The 22,053-nt window shown below is 42.3% G+C and overlaps 1 long non-coding RNA gene across 2 annotated transcripts in view; it reads right to left on the bottom strand.

Moving 5' to 3' along the window:
* LOC101717492 (uncharacterized) overlaps positions 1-22,031 on the bottom strand; it is a 30,552-nt gene extending 8,521 nt beyond the window's left edge. The window contains exons 1-3 of one of the 2 annotated variants that reach the window (XR_205963.4): positions 21,631-22,031; positions 8,557-8,689; positions 746-862 (exon numbers count right to left, since the gene is read on the bottom strand). This is a non-coding gene — a long non-coding RNA (uncharacterized LOC101717492). The remainder of the gene's footprint in view (positions 1-745; positions 863-8,556; positions 8,690-21,630) is intronic. The other variant, XR_015449569.1, reaches the window with a different exon arrangement.
* Between the last annotated feature and the right edge of the window lie 22 nt (positions 22,032-22,053).

The raw sequence follows: 22,053 nt of genomic DNA, 5'->3' as shown, positions 1-22,053 counted from the left end.
AATAGAAATAAAAAACAAAAAGGACTGGGGCATGTAGCTCAGTGCTGAGGCCATGGATTCATTCCCCAGTGCTGGGGAAAAAAACAGAGAGAAAAGAAGAAGACTTTACCATTCTTTAAATCAACTTTGTTTAGTTATTGAAGAAATTTTTAAATTACTGAGCTTTTGAAAGGGGAAAAAAAAATCCACTTCCAGGCTGCACTGTAGGACATCTGTTGATATTGTCATGATGGCATTAGGTAACTGCCATGGCAACCTTAATTTAATCCTCCATTGGTGTCTTGGAACACCAGGCAGCCCAGGGAAGCTCGGAGGGAAGCGGAGGCTGACTCAGTGGGCGACGCAGTCCTGGCCCTGTGACTCAGGGATGCGCCTTGTGCTCAGCCTGGCCACTGGCACCTTAGCTGAGCACAAAACGCAGCCACTGTGTGCCCTGGGACGGTTTCCACAGAGCAGAGGGCTGGCTTTGTTAAATGCCCCTCTAGAGTCTATTGCATCAACTTGGAGAAAATTTGTACTTTGTGCCTAATATGGAGCCTTTATTTCACTTTTATCCTTTGGGTGGGGGGGCACTGGGGGTAGAACCCAGGGCCTTTGCTGTGAGCTATGTCCCCAGCCCTTTTTTATTTTTTATTTTGAGACAGGGCCTCGCTGAGCCACTAAGTCAGCCAAGCTGGGCTTGAACGTGCAATCCTCCTGCCTTAGCCATGCAGAGTGCTGGAGTTACAGGCCTGTACGGCCTCACCTGGCTCTCTTTGTCTTTTAGATGAATCACAGCATAGTCTTCACTTTTATCTTGGAGATGTAAAGCTGTGAAGCTTTGAAGCGTTCTTTGCTTTGTCTTCTGCTTTTGTGTGAAGGTCTGTGGAAGAAGAGAGTGAAATTGATATATTGTTAGGGTCCATTTCCTGGTGGCGATCACAGAAATGAGAATTGTCAGGATTTTACCACATTCAAATCTAGAGCTGCAGTAAAGCTCCTGTCCTTTGCATATACTGTAAGATCTGAGAAAGCAGACTGCACCATCTCTCCACTCCAACATCTGCTGAGTATCCAGTGTGCTAAGTTCAAAAGATGTATTTCAATGAAAGGAATAAACATAGACAAATTATATCACTACTCTAAAAAAGCACCAGAAATGTTTTGGCACGTAGAACTTTCATTCCATTTTTCTGCTTAACACTTCTTAAAAATTATTATTCCATGTGCCTCTACAGCAAAAGAGAATTTTGTTTGCATGTCTAAATATATATCAAATTCTATTTAGGTTTGGAGAAAATAACATGAAAGAAAACAGAAGTTGTGCAACAGTGAAAGAAATTGGGGGAAAAAAAAGAAAAACCCTCACCCTTGGCTTTCACAAATTGTGTGTCAGCATCCCATCTGGGCATGTAGCTTCATTAACACCCCTTCATCTATCCATCCATTCATCTATTCATTCATTCATTTATTTTGATTTTTTGAGCAAGGTCTCACTATGTAGCCCAAGCTGGCCTTGAACTTGCAACAATCCTCCTGTCTCAGCCTCCTGGGTGCTATGATGGGATTATGTGTACCACCGGCTCTATCATTAACACACCTTATAATTACAGCCAGACATGGTGGTGCACACCTGTAATCCCAGTCCTCTAGGAGGCTGAGGTAGGAAGATTACAAATTCAAGCCAGCCTGGGCAATTTTGCAATTTAGTGAGACCCTATCTCAAAATAAAAAAGGGGCTGGAGATGCAGCTCAGTGCCAAGGCCCTGGGTTCAATCCACAATACCAATAATAATAATAATAATAATATTTTTGAACGCTTGACCATTTGCAAGCACCTACTAAAACAGTTTCCCATAGCTGCACACAGCCTGTTCCCCATCTTTTCTAGGGTCCTCTGAAGTGTTGTGTTGCTAATGAAGTCCCTGTCTGCAGCTCATGCTTGTGTCTATAGATTCCCATACCCCGCACTGAAACAGTTAACCGAAAACGGTAGATCTGCTTTTGTGGGGTGCTTCTCTTCCCTAGTGCTTAACAACTTTATTTTCTCATGTTAGTCAGTCTGTCAAAGCAAAGCAAGATTGCGCACTCTCTGTCAAACTGGTTCCACTTTGTTTCGTGACCTTCCTTCCTTGTTTGCAGTTTGCCCGCTGAGAGACTGATTCTGCCCCCTCGCAAGTCCTGCTCCCGGAAGAGGTTCTGGCTTCACGCACATCTGCTGTTGGAAGTTCATTTCTCAAACTCTGAGACGTGTAATTTTTTAAGTTTCCATAAATTTGCCTTGTGTCACCACAACCTTTTCTATACATATTTTTTAGCCTATTTAAAGTAGTAGTTGTTTTACTATCCCCATGGGATAGAGGAGCAGGCATGGCTGAAAGCAGTTTCTATGAAAGGTGATGAGGAAACACGGGATTCTTTGTCTGATGGTGCTTGACCACTTTTTGTCCTCTGTAGATGAGAGAGACAGTAGAAGGAAATTTTTCCCCCTTTTTTGCAATGCCATGGGTTAAACGCAGGGCCCCAGGCACACGAGGCAGGTTCTTTGCCATTCTCGATATCCCCAGCCCTAGGGAGATTTCTGGGAGGCTCTGGGACTTCCGGATGCACAGCCTGGCCCCAACATCATCTGGCAGTGCCATCTGGGGCAGTCGTGGAGGTACAGCCTCTCATGACCTAGGTCCTCTATCCAGTGACAGAGTTACCAGCCGGGATAGTTCTAAGATCCCATTCAGTCCTGAAGTCACTGATTCCCTTTATGGCCTCAAGACCAAGGAAGTCACTTCCCGGTTTTAGCTTATATTTTAATATAATATCTACTGTAAACTGGGTATGGTGGTATCCAACTGTAATCCAAAGCACCTTGGAGGCTGAGGCAGGAGGGTCATCAGGAGTTCAAGGCCAGCCTGAACTACATAGCAAGGTCCTGTCTCAAAAATCCAACAATAATAACAATAATCTACTATAACATAATAATACTTAACAGTCTTCTTTTATTTCTCTCATAATTTTTTTTTTTTGGTACTGGGGATTGAACTCAGGACCTTGCACTTGTGAGGCAGGCACAGTGCCACTGAGCTAAATCCCTGGCCTTAGAATAACTTCTTTCTAAGGTACTGAAGATTGAATCTAGGGCCTCACCCGTGCACTCTGCTACAGAGCTATACCCCAGCACTATTATGTAATCTTTAAGCCACCCCTTAGGTAGGAAGAATAATTATTATTAACTCCCTTTTGCTTTATTTTTTGATAGATAAATTTAGGAAAGTTCCTTAACTGATGAAATGGGACCAAGCAGTCGCAGTCATTCCCAGCATTTGCATCCTATTTGCTGTTCTTAAGCTTGGCCTGGGCAGTGGGGGGTTGTTATTTGAGCCCAAGATAGTTCAGCAGATCCACCTCCGATTCCAAGCCAGGCAGTCTGTATTTATGTCTCCCCCTTGTACTCGCTGTAATTGTATCCAGAAGAAAAATGACATACACAGCTGCTAACCTTGCAGGAAGCAGCTATATAATAAAGGCTGACAACCTACATCTAATTAAGTCATTTTAAAAGATGAGCCCGGAATGACAGCAGGCTGCAAGATCATCATGGTTTCCACATTGTGACTCGCGTGGAGAGGCAGTCCTGGTGTCACGCAATCTGCACTCAGATGTTCAAAGAATGGTTGACATTTACAATATCCGATATTAAAATAAGTGCTGGGTTAGGTGAAGGTACAGCCCTTTTAGTGCATAACACGGCCCTGTTTCATTCCTGTGGCAGAGAAACATGTCGTTTACCTTTCTTGTTTTGTTGGCGTCCCCTTCCTATTGCTGTGAGAATGCCGAGTCTGTAATAACCCAACAGGGGAAGTGTCCGGTCCGTGGTGTTGCACACAGAAGCCCTTTGTCTGAGCAGGGCTTGTGAGCTTTCTATGTAAATAGGGATAGCAAAAACCCCAAGGGATGCACAGGCAAAGGACAGAGGAGAAATTCACAAAAGAGGAAATTTAGTTGTCTAACAAATAGTGGGAAAAGGTTCCATCTCACTAATAATCAAAGCTATGCAAATTTACACACTCGTGGGGGCTGTGCCCACACTGGCAAAAGCTGCTTTGTACGCACATTGCTGGCAGTCTTAGAAGTGGATTCTACCCTCTTAAAAAGAAAGTAGAGGGCTGGAGATTTAGCTCAGTGGTTCTGGCACCTGCCACGCAAGCACAAGGTCCCAGTTCGATCTCCGGTACAAAAAAAAAAAAAAGGAAAGTAGAAAGTGATACAAAGTAGAATGAAAACAAGGATTTTTATGCTTTTTGAGCTAGTAATTTCCTATTTCAGATTCCATTCTAAGATGGTCCAAATAGGAAAGATATTTTATATACCCTAAAAAGTGCATTGTAGAGCTGTTTGTAATAGCAAAAGGAAGAACTAAATAAATGTCCAATAACACATTAAAATAATATGTAAATAATATGACCATTCCTACCAACACATTGTGAAGCAATTAATTTGTTTTTGGGTTTTTTTTGAGACAGGGTCTCACTATGCAGGTTGGCCTTGAACTCACTAGGTAGCCCAGGCTGGCCTCTAACTCATGGTGATCCTCCTGCCTCAGCCTCCCAAGTGCTGGGATTACTGGTGTGTACCACCACGCTCACTCTAAAATTATTTTCCTAAGTGTTTCTAATCACATGGGAAAATACATATTATCATGCAGTTCAAGAAACCAGCCAATGAAAACCATGAAACAACCATGAAAATGAACAGATTTTATAAATGAAAAAAACCACTTATTTTTAGAAAAAGGACTGTGGGAGGTTGACTAAAATGTTAATAGTTGTCTTCACATTGGAACTCTTCCTTTTACTTTTCCATATTTTCAGTATTTTTCATTTTGTTTGGTTTGGTTTGGTACCGGGGATTGAACTCAGGACCTTGCACTTTCGAGATAGGCACTGGAACCACTGAGCCAAATCCCCAGCCCTTCAGTATTTTTATATTGATCATTTAGGACATTTACAATAAAGACAAAAATATTCAGACAGAGGGAGAAGGAGGAAAACAGCATATTTCATGATTGATCCCTTTAAAAAGTATTAGTTAACTCCCTAGATTTCACCTCTTCTCACTGTTCTCTTCATCTTGTTTTATGTGTATCTTTGCCTGTATTAAATAATTTCCTTATCAAAATATCAGGAAATGTTCCAACAATTTTCTTAGAACTTTCGTAGCAACGTGCTCTCATAAACAACCTTGTTTAGCTTTTTTAGTTCACTTTGAACTCTATTTAAAATTCTAATCTTTATCTGACAAATTAGAACTTCTTTTTCAAATTTTAATTGAGTAACCATATTGCTATTTTTCTTCTTCTTTTTTTTTTTGGTACTGGGGATCAAACTTGGGACCTTGCACTTGCGAGGCAGGCAGTGGAACCACTGAGCTAAATCCCTAGCCCCATATTGCTATTTTTCAAAGAGAAAATGATTTTTCAGCTGGGCCTGGTGGCTCATGTCTGTAAGCCCAGCACTCAGGAGGCTGAGTCAGGAGGATGGATATGAGTTTGAGGCCAGCCTTGACTATATATTAAGTTCAAGGCCAGTCTGTGCTACACAGCAAAACAAAAACACAAACAAGAAGAAAACGATTTTTATTTTATTTTATTTTATTTATTTTTTTTTGGTACCAGGGATTGAACTCGAGTCCTTGCACTTGCTCAGCAGGTGGCGAAACCACTGAGCCAAATCCCCGGTCCAAGAAAATGATTTTTAAAAAACAGTAACAACTGGTCATTTGAGAGATGCAGATGAAAACAATGCTGAGATTCTACCTCACCCCAGAAAGAATGGCTGCTATCAAGAAATCAACCAATAACAAATGCTGGCGGGGGTGTGGGGAAAGAGGAACCCTGCTCCACTGCTGGTGGGAGTGTAGACTGGTGCAACCACTGTGGAAATCAGCATGGAGATACCTCAGAGAACTAGGACTGGAAGTCCCATTTGACCCAGCTATTCCCCTGCTGGGTATCTTCCCCAAAGAATTCAAAGAACCATACCACAGTGGTATATGTGCACCCATGTTCATAGCAGCAGTTTGTAATAGCTAAAACTTGGAAACAGCCCAAGTGCACATCAACTGGAGACTGGATAAAGATGTGTGTGTTTTTTTTTTAATAAAATGGAGTACTACTCAGCCGTAAAGAACGAGAAACTAGAGACATTTATAGCTAAATGGATGCATATTAAGGCCATACTCTTAAGTGAAATAAATAGGACACACGTGTGTAAATACTGATTAGTTTCTCTACTGTGAGAAACTGAAAGTGTAAATAAAGATTAAAATGATTAAAACAAATAATTGATAATTTGAAATAGGAAGAAAAGGTCCAAAGGGGTAGGGGAAGTGGGAGGGGAAGGGGAAAGGAAAGAAGGGAAAGGAAAAATTCTGAGAAAAAAGAAAAGGAAATGAAATCTATGTAAATAGGGAAGGGCAGAGGGGGTGAAGGGCGCACAGGGAATGGGGGAAAAATGAGAACCAAGATGCATCATGTACACGTACAAGCACCCAGTGATAAATGTAAAGGTATGATATACCTAACATGTACCAATAAAAGAACTTGAGCAACAACAACAACAAAAAAAACAGTGATAAAATTTGGTACTATTTAGTTTTCAACAGGAATACATGGCCTTTATCAGGGGGATTCTCTGTTTCAGGCTCTGAGGTTGAATCCAGGGTTGAATTCCCGCTGAGCTGCATCCCAGCCCTTCTCCTTTTGAGACAGGGTCTTGTATTTGGCTAAATCACCCAGGCTGGGCTCCAATTTCTGATCCTCCTGCCTCAGCCTCCCTGAGTGCTGGGATCGAAGGTGTGTGCCACTGTCCGGGGAATTTATAGTTCCTAGGAAATAGAACCCAGAGCAAGAGAGAATGATGGGTATTTCATAGGGGAAAGGCCTGTACATAAAACCTATCAAGAAAGAGATCTATGCGGTAACGCTGATCTACAGCATACTGTGAATTACGTGCATGAGACACCACGGCGCTGGTCGGAATTTGTACCAGGTACCTGAACTCAAAGCCCAGCCGGTGTGCTGGATTCCTCCTCAAGTCACGGTGGAGGGGAGAACGGACCACCTGAGTTATTATCAGCAGCTTCTCGGCCTTCTTTCCTCCTCTTTTGCCCTAAAATACGCTGGCTTTTTCGCTTCTGTTAGGAACAGGCAATGTCTTTTTGGAACTGAACCTGATTAATTCTTGTGAATAACAGTGTCCTCGCTCTGTCAGCTGTTCCATAATGTATGCTTCTGCAAACAAAACTAAAAAACTAGCTAGCGCTGGAACTCTTTGCTCCCAACTTTGGCAAAATCCAAGATGAGCAACAGGACTCCCATGGGAGGGCTGCTGCCAGGTCCCCTGCGAGTCCTATGCGGGGGCCCTGTTCTCTCCCCACGCCTTGGGCTCAGCCCCGCACCCTGTTGGTTCCACTCATCCTGTTCAACCTGCATGGGTTGCTGACTACCAGCTGGGAGATGTGAAGTTTCCAGAAGCAAAATGAAGGCCACTTATTTCTCTCACACATATTTCAGGATTCTGAAACAACCAGCGTTTTTCTCTCCCATATTGTGTGGGGAGGACATCACACTCAGCTGCTGGGTGGATGGCAGAACAGTGCTCGTGGAAGAGTCGGGCCACGTTTTTAAGTGACCCTGTGATCCTAAAACAAAGAAGGACACAACAAAATAGAGTGCAGTGGCTCAGCTGCTTCTCCTTTCACTAGGAAAAATGCAGTAATAGGTATTTCCTACTTAGGAGTTCTCTAATAGCACACTTGAGTCACTGAGCAATTTTAGGGTGTTAGGTCTTAAAATAAGATGTACTCATATTCAAAGTTTAGCACAGTCTTCAAAGTGACAGGTTGAATGTAAGTCCAAAATAATGAGGTGTTTCTCTTTCCTAAGTTGTCCTAAAATTTAATACCGCTGTCACAATTCTTTAAATTCGAAAATAAACAAGATAGCAGGCCTCAGCTCTGCAACTCAGCACTGATAGCTCTGCTAGCAGTATTGTAAGAGGGGAAAATGCTGGGTTTGGTGGTGCAGGCCTGTAATCCCAGCTACCTGAAAGGCTGGGGCAGTATAGTAACTTAGCGAGGCCCTATCTCAAAGTAAAAAGGGCTGGGGATGTACCCCAGTGTGCAGGCCCTAAGTTTGGCCCCTACCACCAAATAAACAAAGAAATGAATAGCTTAGCACTTGTGTGCTTGCCCAGCATGTATGAGGGTCTGGCTTCAATCCACAGCAACACACACACAGTATATGTAGGGGCTCTTTTTCTTAGCCTGTCAGGCTGCTATAAAAAAATTATCATAGCCAGGCATGGTGGGCCACCCTTGTAATCCCGTCATTCTGGGAAGCTGAGGCAGGAGAATTACAAGTTCAAGCTCTGCTTGAGCAACTTCACAAGACTCTGTTTCAAAATAAAATTTTAAAAAGGTCTGGATGTGTAGTTCACTGCAAAGGCCCTGCGTTCAATCCTCGGTACAGGGCGGGGTGGGGGGAGCTGAGTAGCTTATAAACAACAGAAATTAATTTCTCACGGTGAGGAGTCACGGATGTCCAAGATCAGTGTGCCAGCAGGTTCAGAGTCATGAGGGCTCTTTCTTCTCCTTCCTCCTCCGCCTCCTCCTCTTCTTCCTCTCTCCTCACAGTTGTGGCATTCTGTTATTCTGCCTGGTGGGAGCACAAATTATTCCTGGATTCCTTCTCTTTCCTTTTTTTCATTTTGTTTTGTTTTGTTTTTTGGAGACAGGATCTTGCTATGTAGTTGAGGCTGGCTGTGAACTCACTGTGTAGCCCAGGCTGGCCTTGAACTCATGGTGATCCTCCCGCCTCAGCCTCCTGAGTGCTGGGATTATAGGTATGCACCTCAGACCCAGCAAGATAATGTTCTTTAAAAAACATGCAAGGGGGTATACTTCTTCACACATAACACAAAGCACCACTGGGGTGTTGATGCAGTGGGAGCACATGCTTCCACGTGCAGGGTCCTAGGTCCAATCCTCAGCACCAAAACCTAAACCGAAATGTCACTGCTGTGTAATGGATAATTGCCTTGCTGCATGCTCTAATTACAGACCTGTTTGCCTCATTACTGGATGTCAGCCTCTGAGTAAGGTCATTGAGTAGGATTAAAAAGGATTAAGTGGTTTCCGCTTCCGGCCATGACAGAGTAGCAGGAACTGGATTTGCCCTCTCACATTAACCAGGAAACCCAATAACATACATGCAACACTGGTTTCCACACACTGGACAACAGGAAGCTCAGGGCGAGTTCCCCAGGAGAAGGAAAGCAAACTAGGTGAGCCCTGCCCTTGTCTCAGCTTGCTGTCTAGCAGGTGCCTGAGGGGTAGCCTGTGGGCCCTGTGGATTCCCTGAGTTGAAAGTGACAGAATGAAGGTGCAGGTGGCTAGAATCTCCAGTCCTGGAGATGAAAGGACTGCACAGGAAGTAGCTTCACAGATGATGGAGGACTCACTTGCCTCAGGTCTACAGCTGCACATTGATCAGATATCCTGGTGAGGAAACCCCTGAGGCTAGGGAAAGTACCACCAGGAGGAACTATGTGGAGCAATCCTTGGAGGCCGCGCTGGGCCAGGGGTAATTTGTGTTTCCCCATCCAGAATAACAGAATGCCACAGCCATGAGGCATTGAACAGAAGTACTGTCTGAGTCACTTTCTCATTCCTGGGACACAATACCCAACACCCACAACTCCTAAGGAGGACAGCTTTATTATGGGTCACAGTTTGGAGAAGTTTCAGTCCACAGTGGACTGGCTCCAAGGCAGGGCAGAGGAGAAACAGTCCATGGCATGGCAAGCAGAGCAGAGCCAGGGATCAAGGGAGGAGAGAAGGAGATAAACTCTTCAGGCCATGCCCACAGGGGCCCACCACCTCCCACCAGGCTTCCCTTCCCAAATCACATTTAGCTACGAACTCATTGGTGGACTAATCCACCAACGAGCATCACGCCCCTGTGACCCAATCACCTCTCCAAAGCCCCACTATGAGGGCATGAGGCTTTGGGGAGACACCCAGATATAAACCATGACAAGTTCTTAGAAGAGTATTGCTATTTAAAGGGGCCAAACCAGCATTAGCTAACAACTGCGTTGGTCCCAACTAACAAAGTTTAAAAGGAAGACTTGAAAAGATCAAACTATTTCAAAGTTACTTAATTGCATTGAGGGACAAAGCTCAAGATATTGTAGGAATTAAAAAAATAAAATAAAACACTCCAGCACCAAACAATAGAAAATTCACAACGTTTGGCATCCAAATAAATTGCAGCCTGTGAAGAAGGAAAATACAGCCCATTGTGAGCAGAAAAGACAGTCACTCGTCAATAGTTTTCTTGTGTCTTTCTTTGGTTTTGGTAAAAAAGTAAGGCTGGACTCATAGAATGAATCTGGAAATCTCTTTTCAATTTTTTGGAAGCATTTGAGGAAAATTGGTGACCATTCTTTAGTAAGTTTTTTGATTTCTCTAGTGAGGCCATCTATGTGTCCTAGGCTCTTCTTTGTGAAGAGGTTTGTGATTAATAATTCAGTCACTTTGGGCCGGGGATTTAGCTCAGTGGTTTCACTGCCTCCTTCGCAAGCGCAAGGACCCAAGTTCGATCCCTGGTACAAAAATAAATAAATAATAATAATAATAATTCAGTCACTTTATTGGTTACAAAACTGTTAAAGCGTATTTCTTCATGTTTCAGTCTTACATCATGATTCATCTCTTTCCAGTAGTTGTATGTTTCTAGGAATTTATGCATTTCTTCTACATTATCCTATGTGTTTGTTGATAGTTGTTTATAGCAGTTTTTTAGATCATTTTTATTTCTGTGATATTAATTGTGATATTTCCTCTTGTCTGATTTTAGTTATTTGACTCTCTCTTTTTTTTCCTTAGTTTATCTAGCTAAGTGATAGCCTTTTTTTTTTTTCTTTTCAGTACTGGGGATTGAACTCAGGACCTTGTGCTTACAAGGCAGGTGTGGTGCCACTGAGGTAAATCCCTGGCCCATTAGTCAATTTTTTGACCTTTGGAAAAAACTCGTAGTTATGTTGATTTTTTTCTATTGTTTTCCTAGTCACTATTTTGGTTTTCTGTGGTACAGTATACACTTTATTTTTCCTTTTCTTCCTATAATTTGGGGTTTAGTTCTTTTTCTCTTTCAGTTAGATGTAAAGTTTGGTTTTGCTTACACGCCCTCCTCCTCTTCCTCCTCTTGCTTCTCCTCCTTCTGTTGCTGGGGGTTTCTTCTTTTTTAAAAAGTAGCACTCACAACTCTAAACTTTCCTCTTTGTACCCTTTATGCCGGATCCCATAAATTTTGGCACATTACATTTTCATCTATCTCAAGATATTTGTTTTTTAATGATTTCTTCTTTGACCTTTTGGTAGTTGTATCTCCTTATGAGGTGACTGTTATCCTTATATAAGAGCCTGCCTTGTTTCCTGTAATGTTGTTTGATTTACAGTCAGATTTTGCCTGATATTATCAATTGTTATACTCTTTGATTACAATTTATCTTTTACATCTTTTCACTTTTAATCTATCTGGTTCCTTTGATCTAAAGGGAGTCACTCGTGAACTCTCTCTCTCTCTCTCTCTCTCTCTCTCTCTCTATGTATACATATATATATATTTTTGGGGGGGGGGTCCTGTTTTATTTTGTTTTGTTTAAGAGAAAAGGTTTACTGAGGCACCGACAGGAAAGCATAGGGGAAATGATGCTAATGAACAGAGAAGGGACCGGAAGCTGCGAGAAGGTTTCCAGCGGCTCCCCACTCGGGGCACGCGCTTGACACCAGCTGTGCTGGGCAGCGGCCGGCGAGAGGTGCATGTCCAGCAGCAGCCCCACTCCCCAGGTCTGGTGCGACGGCTGGACAAGCACTGGCCGGAGGTGCTCGTGCCCAGCGGGGAGGGGCTATGGTTGCAGCAGCGACATCATTCACTTGTCTTGTGGCCTTGCGTGACCTGCGCTCCAACGAGCGGTTGATGTAGCATCGGCAGAGAGGTAGGTTCTCCAGCCAGCACGAGTCCGTGCAGGTGCCAGTGCCTGTTCTATGATCCTGACCAGAACCCAAATTGAAATGCAGCAGGCACTGCCACCATCCCCGACAACGACTCTCTTGTTTTTGTATCTATGTCTTTTGATTTTGGAGTTTAATTCATTTGCATTTAATTAGTTATTGATTAGAACAAGGCTTACATTGCCATTTTGTTCATTGCTTTCTATATATCTTGTAGCTTTTTTACTTCATCTTTCCTCTTTTCCTCTCTTACTGCTTTCCTTTGTGTTTTGTTCTTTTTTTTTTTTTTTTGGTACTGGGGATGGAACTCAGGACCTGGAACTTGCAATGCATGCAGCGGAACCACTGAGCTAAATCCCTGGCCTCTTATTTCTTTTTTGTATATTCTATATAGTTTCTCTTTTGGTTACCAATGGAAACATAAAATGTTGTAAGGTTAGAATATTAAATTAAATTAAATTAAATTTATTTACTTTTGGGTTTTGAGACAGGGTCTCATTATGTAGTTGAGGCTGGCCTTGAACTCATTATGTAGCCCAGGCTGGCCTTGAACTCACAGCAATCCCCCTGCCTCAGCCTCCTGAGTGCTGAGATTACAGGCATGTGCCACCACATCTGGCTATAACATTAAATTTTAAATCACTAACAACTTTGACTCCACACAAAAACTCATGCCAGGTGGAGAGCTGAGACAAGAGGATCAAGAGTTCAAGGGTAGCCTATGCTACATATCAAGGCCAGCCTGGATTATGTAGTGATACTCTATCTCAAAAACAAAACAGGCCTGCCTGGCAACTGTGAGGTCCTGAGTTCAATCCCAGGCACCAAAAAACAAGCAAACAAACTCTACCTCTTTACACCTACACACTCCACTCATGTTATCTATGTCACAAATTACATCTTTATTATATAACCATAAATTTATGTTTTAAAAAATATTTTTGTCATTTAAGTTCTATATACCAAAATAAGTGGAGAATGAAAATGGAAGAGTAGTGATCAGCAGAATCTGGACACCTGCAAAATAACAACTTGGTGAAAAGAAAAAAGTAAGCCGCTGGAAATTGAGAGGGAACTGACAAAAAAATCAGAAACTACAGAGGAGCTAGAGAAATGAAACAAAATGCAGAGAAAAGAAAGAGCCAGTCTGAAAGCTCACCCTGGCTCCTGGGGAAGGGGAACTGGTCTCCACAGACACAGGGTAAAGCCCCAGGGCTGGGAGCTCCAGGGAGAAACAACAGACCAGCCCAGCAGCAGTAGCCCCAAGAAAAGCCCACAGCTCTTGTAAACTACAAAATCCATGTGGAATTTTACTCCAAAAGTGACTCCTTTTGGCAGGGGATTTAACCCAGTGGTTCTGGCACCTGCCTCACAAGCGCAAGGTCCCAAGTTCAATCCCCGGTACCAAAAAAAAAAAAAAAATAATAATAATAATAATAATAAAGTGACTCCTTTCACGTGGCAGGCTAGAGTTGAAGAATCCAGTGCAGCATCTGCAATATTACCAGTGAGTGTTTAATCAGGCACCATTTCAGGAAGGGATTGATTATTTAAGACTGAGCCAGAGAACAGGTACAAAACAATTTCACTTCAGGGTTCCCAGCGTTACCCTCCAACAGTGACTGGGTGAGACACAGCCCCATGAGACAGTCACAGAGTGAGAATGGGTTGGACACTACCTGAGACATTTACGTTTAGGCTGGGAAGGGCATAGAACTTGGCCTTCTGTGCTGAGAAGCCAAAGCCAGCACATGTGGCTTTCAGAGGTGGCTCAGTTTGAAAGTTCTGACATAACATCCAGCAGACAGCCTGAACCCTTGCCCTGTTGCCTACGTCCAGCACAGATCAGGGGTCTGATTGCTTGTCCCATCTACCAACCTGAGCAAGGACATGCTTTTGCTTAGACAGTTGCCACAGCCTGGGGTGAATGGACAGTGATCTCTTGACAGAACATGCCATCTCACAAACCCACAGGCCAAAATGCTAGACAGAGAAAATCCTATCTTGCTAGACTCCAAAGCTACAGATCCTAGAAACAAACCACTCATTCAAAAATACAAAGAAAAAATTTTTTGACTTATTTATTTTTTCCTTTCTTTTATTTATTTATTTTTCTCTCCCTTCTTCATTGGTGTTTTGGAGTTTGGAATTTTTTTTTCTTTTTAACTTTTTTATTCCTGTTTTTTCTTTTATTCTATTAATTTCCTTTTACTTAATAGGATTCTTTTTAAAAATAAGATTCTTTTTCTCACTTTTATCTCCTCCTCATCTTTCATTGCCTGATTTTTCAAATTTTTATTCTAAATTCTCCCAATCTCCACTCCATCTTTTTTTTTTTTCTGTTTTTGGTTTTTTGAGACAGGTTCGCACTATGTACTTCAGGCTGGTCTATGTAGTGCAGGGGGGCCTCAAACTGACAGCAATCCTCCTGCCTCAGCCTCCTGAGTGCTGAGATTACAGGCATGTGCCACCACACCCGGCTTCCCTCTATCATCTTTACTAGTATAACCATGAAGCTTTATTAATCTTAGATAGCTAGCTCTGCTATTTCTGTTGAATTCTTTTACATTGTTAGTGGAGGTAAAGTTGTTTCATTTAGTACATATTTACTATATGTCAATATTTGATTTGTCTTAGTGTTTATACTATAATTACAGATCTCTTTTCTATTGTTCAAGGTGATTCATTATCTATTCTTAGGGCATATTAACATCCAATTTGTCTTTGAATGTTACTATTGTTGGTGATTTAGTTGCTATTGCCAGGGTGGCATAGTTGTTGCTATTAATAGGTTTTTCTGTGTATACCAATATCCGGATTGCCTATGTGTCATTAACAACACTCTGGTCCATTCCTAGAGAACTGGGAGCTGGGCCAACTACACTTCATCCTCCTCTCCCAAATTAATGGAGATAGTTGAGTCTTGGGACAGAGGCAAAGGCCTGTAGCTAGCCATGCCCAAAGTGCATCACCGAAAAGCAGACACTAAATAAAGAAATCCCCTTACTAAGCACAAAGTCTTTGAAGTGTAAGCACCTGGAAACATGAGTACACACACACACACACACACACACCATAACAAAAGAAACATGAAAAGACAAGGCAACAAAATGCCTCCAAAAACTACCAACTCTCTTGGGGCATTGAGAAGGAGGAAATAAAAAGCCACATAGTTGAATTATTCAAAATGATAAAAGAAGAGATTAAAACCAGATCAATAGTTTGCTCGGCAAGCTCAAGAAGATATAACTAAACTAATGGACTTAATGAATGAAACAGTCAACAGCCAGGCATGGTGGTACACGCTTGTAATCTCAGCACTCAGGAGGTTGAAACAGGAGGATTGGTGCAAGCTGAAGCCAGCCTGGACTACATAGTGAGTTCAAGAACAGGCTGAGCTACATAACGAGAAACAAAACAACTCCAAAAGAACCAGTCAACAAGTTTACAGAAAATACTAAAAAACTAGATGACCTAAACAAAATAATACAAAACATGAATGACTAGTTTGGAAAATAATTTGAGTCTATGAAAAGGAACCAAACAGAAATCAAAGAGATTAAAAACTATTGAATGTATGAGGATCAGAAGTGACCAATGTGCTGGGTATGGTGGTGCACACCTGTAATCCCAGCACTCAGGAGGCTGAGGCAGGAGGATCTCCATGAGTTCAAAGCCAGCTTGGGCTACATAGTGAGTTCAAGGCCACCCTGAACTGCATAGTGAGGCCCTGTCTCAAAGATAAATAAATAAATTTTTTTAAAGTGACCAGTGTGAGTTTAGAATGTCAGAACCAGAAGATAGGGCTGGTGTCAGTGACCAGTTATCAGAGGTACCTTGAAAACAACAAAAGAACATGAAAATGGATCCAACAGCTGAGAGACGATGCAAAGAAGATTAATATTTATTCAAATTCATGAAAAATCAAAAAATAAAGACAGAAGTGGCATAGAAAAACCTGTCTGCAGAAAACTTCCTAAATATGGGGAAAGAATTTAACATATGGCTAAGTGAAACATACAGAATCCCAAATAGCCAAGATCAGAAAAAAAACTTTCCCAAGACACATCTTAGTCCGAATCTGAGAAGTCCAACACAAGGATAGAGTCTTAAAAGCTGTTAGAGAAAAGCAATGAATCACTTATGAGTTGATTTCTTCATCTCCTGTATATGTCCTGTACACATCCCTTTTGTGTTTTCTCTGATAAGAAGAGGCAAAGAAAGCCACTACATACCAGTTGAGGGAACCATTAAACAGGAAGAGATAACAATTCTAAACATATATGCACCAAACACTGGCACACCCAACTTCATAAAACAAACATTACAGGACATAAAAGGTCAGATAAATACCAACACAGTCATAGTGGGAACCTTAGTACCACAGTGTCAATAGATCAAATAGACAAAGAAATCAACAAAGAAATATCAGAGGTGAACCAGACCTCTGAACAAATGGTCTTCACAGATATCTATGGAGTGTTCCACCTAACAACAGGACATGGGATTTTCTCTAAAATAGACCAAATACTACCCAACAAAGTATTTTTAAAAAAAATTTGTGACATAGGGTCTTGCTATGCACCTCAGGCTTGAACTTGAAGCAATCCTCCACCTCAGCCTCCCAAGTGCTGGGATTACAGAAATGTGCCACCACGCCTGGTCAATAAAGCATCTTTAAGTAAGTACAAAAGAATAAAAATTGTACCATGGATGTTATCAGATCATAGTGCAATGAAACTAGAAATTAAAGGCAAAAGAAACCATAGAAATTAAGCAAATGCATAGAAATTAAACAATACTCTTTTGAATAATCAATGGGTCACATAAAAAACCAAGGAAGAAATTAATTCATGGAATCAAACAATAATCCCAGTACAACATACCAGAATTTATGGGACACAATGGAAACAGTCCTAAGAGGGAAGTTTCTATCTGTGAAGGTCTGCATCAGAAAAACAGAACAAGTCCAAATAAATAACCTCATAATTCACCCTCCTAGAAAAACAAGAGTGATTCAAATCCAAAGCTAGTAAAAGGAAGAAACTTACAACGATCAGAGCAGAAATTAATGAAATTGAGAAAAAATACAACGACTCAATTGAAGAGCTGGTTCTTTGAAAGACTAAACACAATAGACAAACCCTTAACCAATCTTACAAAAAAAAAAAAAAGGAAAGGAAAGACACAAACCAATGCGATTAGAAATTTAAAAGGCAATATCACAATGGACACTGCCAAAATCCGGAAAAATTTTACTACTTTGAGACCCTATACTACAATAAATTGGAGAATCTAGAAGAAATAGATTCCTATATACATATAAATTGCCAAAATGAACCAAGAAGATATAAAAACTCTGAATAGTCTAATAACAGGCAATGACATTGAAGCAGTATTAAAAAACCTACTAGGGCTGGGGATTTAGCTCAGTGGTTCTGCCGCCTGCCTCGAAAGGGCAAGTTCCCCAGTTTGATCCCCAGTACCAAAAACAAAACAAAACAAGATACTGGCAAACAGAATGCAACAAATCATCAAGAAGATCATACCCCGTGACCCAGTAGGATTCATCCCAGTGAACCAGGGCTGGTTCAACACATGCAAATCAATAAATGTGACACACCAAACAGAGCCAAGGACAGAAATCACGTGATCATCTCAATAGACTCAGAAAAAGCCTTTGATAAAATCCAGCATCCATTCATGATAAAGACCCTAAGAAAAATAGGTATAGAAAGACCTTATCTCAAAGGGATAAACACTATTTTTGACAGGTCAATGGCCACCATCATAATAAATGGGGAAAGCTGAAAGCTTTCCCTCTAAAATCAGGAACAAGTCAAGGATGTCCAATCACTTCTGTTCAATATAGTACTTGAAACATTTTCCAGAACAATCAGACAAGAGAAAGAAACAAAAGAGAAATGTACAAGAAAGGAAGAAGTCAAATTATCATGACACGACTCTCTATGTACATACAAGACCCAATAAAGTCCACCCAAAGGCTCCTGGAATTAATAACAAAATTCAGTAACATAACAGGATACAAAGTCAACAGAGAAAAATCAATAGCATTCCTTTACACTAATAATGAACTGATTGAGAAGGAAATGACAAAAACAGTACCATTCATAGTAGCATCAAGGACAGGCCGGGGATGTAGCTCAGCGGCACCACACCTGCCCCGCAAGCACAAGGTCCTGTGTTTGATCCCCAGTAACAAAAAGAAATCGCACCTGGGGAAATTTCTCATAGTAACATCAAGGAAAACGTTTGCCATCTATTCCTTGGACAGAGGACTAAAATCTAGAATAAATAAAGAACTCAAGAAATCAGACACCCCAAAACAAAGACCAAATCAAAAATGGGTAACTGAAATGTATAGATACTTCTAAGAAAGAAGTACAAATGGCCAAAAAATACATGAAAAAATGTTCAATATCTCTGACCACTAAAAAAATGCAAATTAAAACAACACTAAGATTTCACCTTACTCCACAAAGAATGGCTGTTATCAAGAAATCAAATGATAACAAATGCTCAATAGGTTGCAAGGAAAAAGGAAAGCCTTCTACTTTGTAGGTGGGAGTGTAAACTGCTACAACCACTATGCAGATCAGTATGACTATTCCTCAAAAAACTAAAAATAGATATTCCATTCAACCCAGCCATTCCCCTACTAGATACCTTCCTGAAAGGGTTCAAAGACATCATATGACAATGATACATGCATACTCATTCTTACAGCAGCACACCTCATAATAGCCAAATGTTGGAAGCAGCTTATATCCCTATTAGCAGATGAATAGATACAGAAAATGTGGTATTTATACACAGTGGAGTACTACTCTGCCATGAAGAAGGATAACCTTGAGAGTCATTTGTAGGAAAATGGATGCACCTCAAAACCATAATGTTAGGTGAAATAAATCAGACACACATGCTTAAATATCATATGGTTTCTCTTATATGAGAAACTCAAATTATAAATAAAGAGCAAAATAAAAGATAACAGGAAGTAGGGAGCCAGATCTTTTGCAAAAGGGAAGGGAACCAAGAAATTGGGGGAAGGGGAGGGAGGAGAGAAGAAGGAAATAAAAAAGAGTTATGATGTGTTATGTACATGAAGCAACTCCCCACAGTTAGACATTGTAAATATGTATCAGTAAAAATGCTATTTTAATTTACTTATTTATTTTTGGCTTTTTGAGACAAGGACCAGCTATCTAGCCCAGACTGGCCTCAAATGCATGGTGATCCTCCTGCCTGAGCTTCCTGAGTGCTGGCATTACAAGTGTGCCGCACCATATCTGGAAATAAAAATTTGAAAAAAATCTTACCGGGTTCATTGATTTTTTTTTTTTTTAGTGACATGCTTTGAGTCGCTTCTTATTGCCTCTGTTTCCAGGGCATTGCTTTTTGTTGGTGTTTTTGTTTTTTGGTTTTTTTTGGGGGGGGGCAGGTGGGTTTTTTTGTACCAGGGATCGAACTCGGGACCTTGCGCTTGCAAAGCAGGCGGTGGAACCACTGAGCTAACTCCCTGGCCCCTGTTGTTTTTGAAGGTTTTCGTTTCTTTGTTTTAGGTTTCTATTTTTTAAAAATAGATTTTATTTTGAGAACAGTTTAGGTTCATAGAAAAACTGAATTGAACACATAGAGGCTTGCATATGCCTCGCCCAACACACATAGCTTCACTCACCACTGACATTCTGCAGTAGATTGCGTTTCTTAAAACCAACAAAACAACATTGACACACAATTTCCACCTGCAGAGCAGAGTTTACATCAGGGTTCACTCTTACCATTGTACCAAACACCAAAACTTGTGAGCCGGGCTTGGTGGCTCACATCTGCAATCCCAGCATTCTGGAGGCTGAGGCAGGAGGATCCCCAGGAGTTGGAGGCCAGCCTGGGCTACATAGTGAGTTCAAGGGCAGCCTGAACTGCACAGCAAGACCCTGTCTCAAAAACCAAAATCAAAACAAACCAGAAAACCACCAAAGCTTTTGGTTTTGGCAAAGGCACAGTGAGGTGTATCCACCACCTCCCACCAGCCTCTGGCCCTGCTAGCCTTCCGCAGAGTGTCAGGCAGTTCAAGCCCTACAGGATGTGATAAGACCCACACTGTATGCACTGAAGTTTTCTCTGTGTCTTTCGTGCTAGCTCACTTCTTTTCAGTACTGAGTACTTTTCCATTTTCTTTTTTTTTTTTTTAAGGAAAAACAATTCATTTTATTCCTTAAACGACTACATATTTAAATCATACACATTTTGATGCATCATATGACTCATGAGATACTGTGCTTTCACAATCATTGAAAATTAAGAATCTTAGGAAAATCTAACTTGATCACTGGTAAAGAACTTAATGGCTGATCAGGAAATGTTAAATTGCTATTAGCATTATTAATTACTGTCCGTTTTCTGGATGTGTCACAGTGTACTGGTCAGTTCACTCGCTAAAGGTCCTCTCGGTCGCTTCTGAGAATTGGTGACTACAGAGCTGCTCTGAAGACCCACGGGTGAGGCCTTGCGTGGACGTAAGGTAACCTGGCTGAATACCAAGGGGTCTGACTGCTGTGTTATGAGATGGGGCTGGAGATGTAGTGTTTATGCCCCCAGATTCGGGTGCTGAGGTCGGAACCCCTCTTTGATGGCAGCTGGGCGGCCGGGAGCTGATTGGGCCCTGCAGGAAGCCCAAGTCTGGCCTATCTGTGCTGCTACAGCCACAGAACATGGAATGAGTCCTTCCTTTTTTCCTTTTCCTTTTTTGGAGACAGCCTCTCACTAGGTAGCCCAGGCTGACCTTGAACTTGCAATCCTCCTGTCTCAGCTACCTGTCTTTTGACAGCTTCATTATAATGTGTCTCCACGTGGGCCTTCTTGGGTTTAGGTGTTCATTTCTATCTTCAAAGCTGGGGCGGGGGGAGGGATTTCCCCACATAAACGCTCTACTCCTTCCCTTCCTTTTCCCTTCAGACCTCCGTAACATCCCAGGTCAGCCCGGCAACTCTGAGCCTCTCTGCTTCTCCTCACTTCTCTTGCTCATCTCAGACAGTAGCTCCACGTGACCTCCTCAGGGTCACCCGCCCTTTCTTCTGCCCGATCAATCTGCTGCTGCCTCCCTGTACTGTGATTTTCAATTCACTCATAGAACTTTCAGTTCCAGAATTTCTGTTTGGTTCCTCTCTCTCTCTCTCTTCCTCCCTCCCTCCCTCCCTCTCTCTCCCTCCCTCCCTCTCTCTCCCTCCCTCCCTCTCTCTCTCTCTCCCTCCCTCCCTCCCTTCTTCCTCTCTCTCTCTCTCTCTCTCTCCCTCCCTCCCTCCCTCCCTCTCCCTCCCTCCCTCCCTCCCTCCCTCTCTCTCTCTCTCTCTCTCTCTCTCTCTCTCTCTCTCTCTCTCTCTCTCTCTCTCTCTCTCGCCACCCTCCTGTCTCAGCCTCCTTCAGTGCTGGGATTATGATGTGTATGCCTGTGCTGTTTTGTTGAGATCTGGGCGCTTGGGAAGAACAGCTATTTCTGTCTTTTCCACTGGCTTCACAGAGGTCAGATTTCACTAACACGCCCCACAGACTTTGTACCTTTTAAACTGTCCGGCTTTGTCAGCGTAATTTCCCATCTGCCCGTTTCCTGTCTGAGCTCGAAGCCTCTGGCTCCCTCTGGCGTCTGTGCGCTGTACTTCAGTCTCCCTGGTCGTGACTCCTGCTGCGCTCACCTCTTTGTTTTTTGGTTTTCTCGTTCGTTCGTTCGTTCGTTTGTTTGACAGGGTCTCGCTTTGTAGCCCAGCCTGGCCTGGAGATCCTCCTTCCTCAGCCTCCCTGGTGCTGCAATCACAGGCATGCACCACCACACCGGGCTCTAGTGCTGCTGGTTCTCAAGAGGGACCCAGGCCTGGGCAGCCCCTTCGCCCCACGCTTTTCGGTCCAGGCGCCGTGGGTCCCCCAGGGCGCCGGGCGGTCCCTGTGCGCACGCGCGGGGCTGGCGCTGCAGCTCGGCTGCCCCCT

Source organism: Heterocephalus glaber, unplaced genomic scaffold, assembly GCF_053883595.1.
Source record: "Heterocephalus glaber isolate CG9 unplaced genomic scaffold, H.glaber_assembly_v1.0 deba00000738, whole genome shotgun sequence".
Taxonomy (NCBI): Eukaryota; Metazoa; Chordata; class Mammalia; order Rodentia; family Bathyergidae; genus Heterocephalus; species Heterocephalus glaber.
Note: the sequence above shows the minus strand (reverse complement) of the source record. Positions and strands in the feature narration are given on the sequence as shown.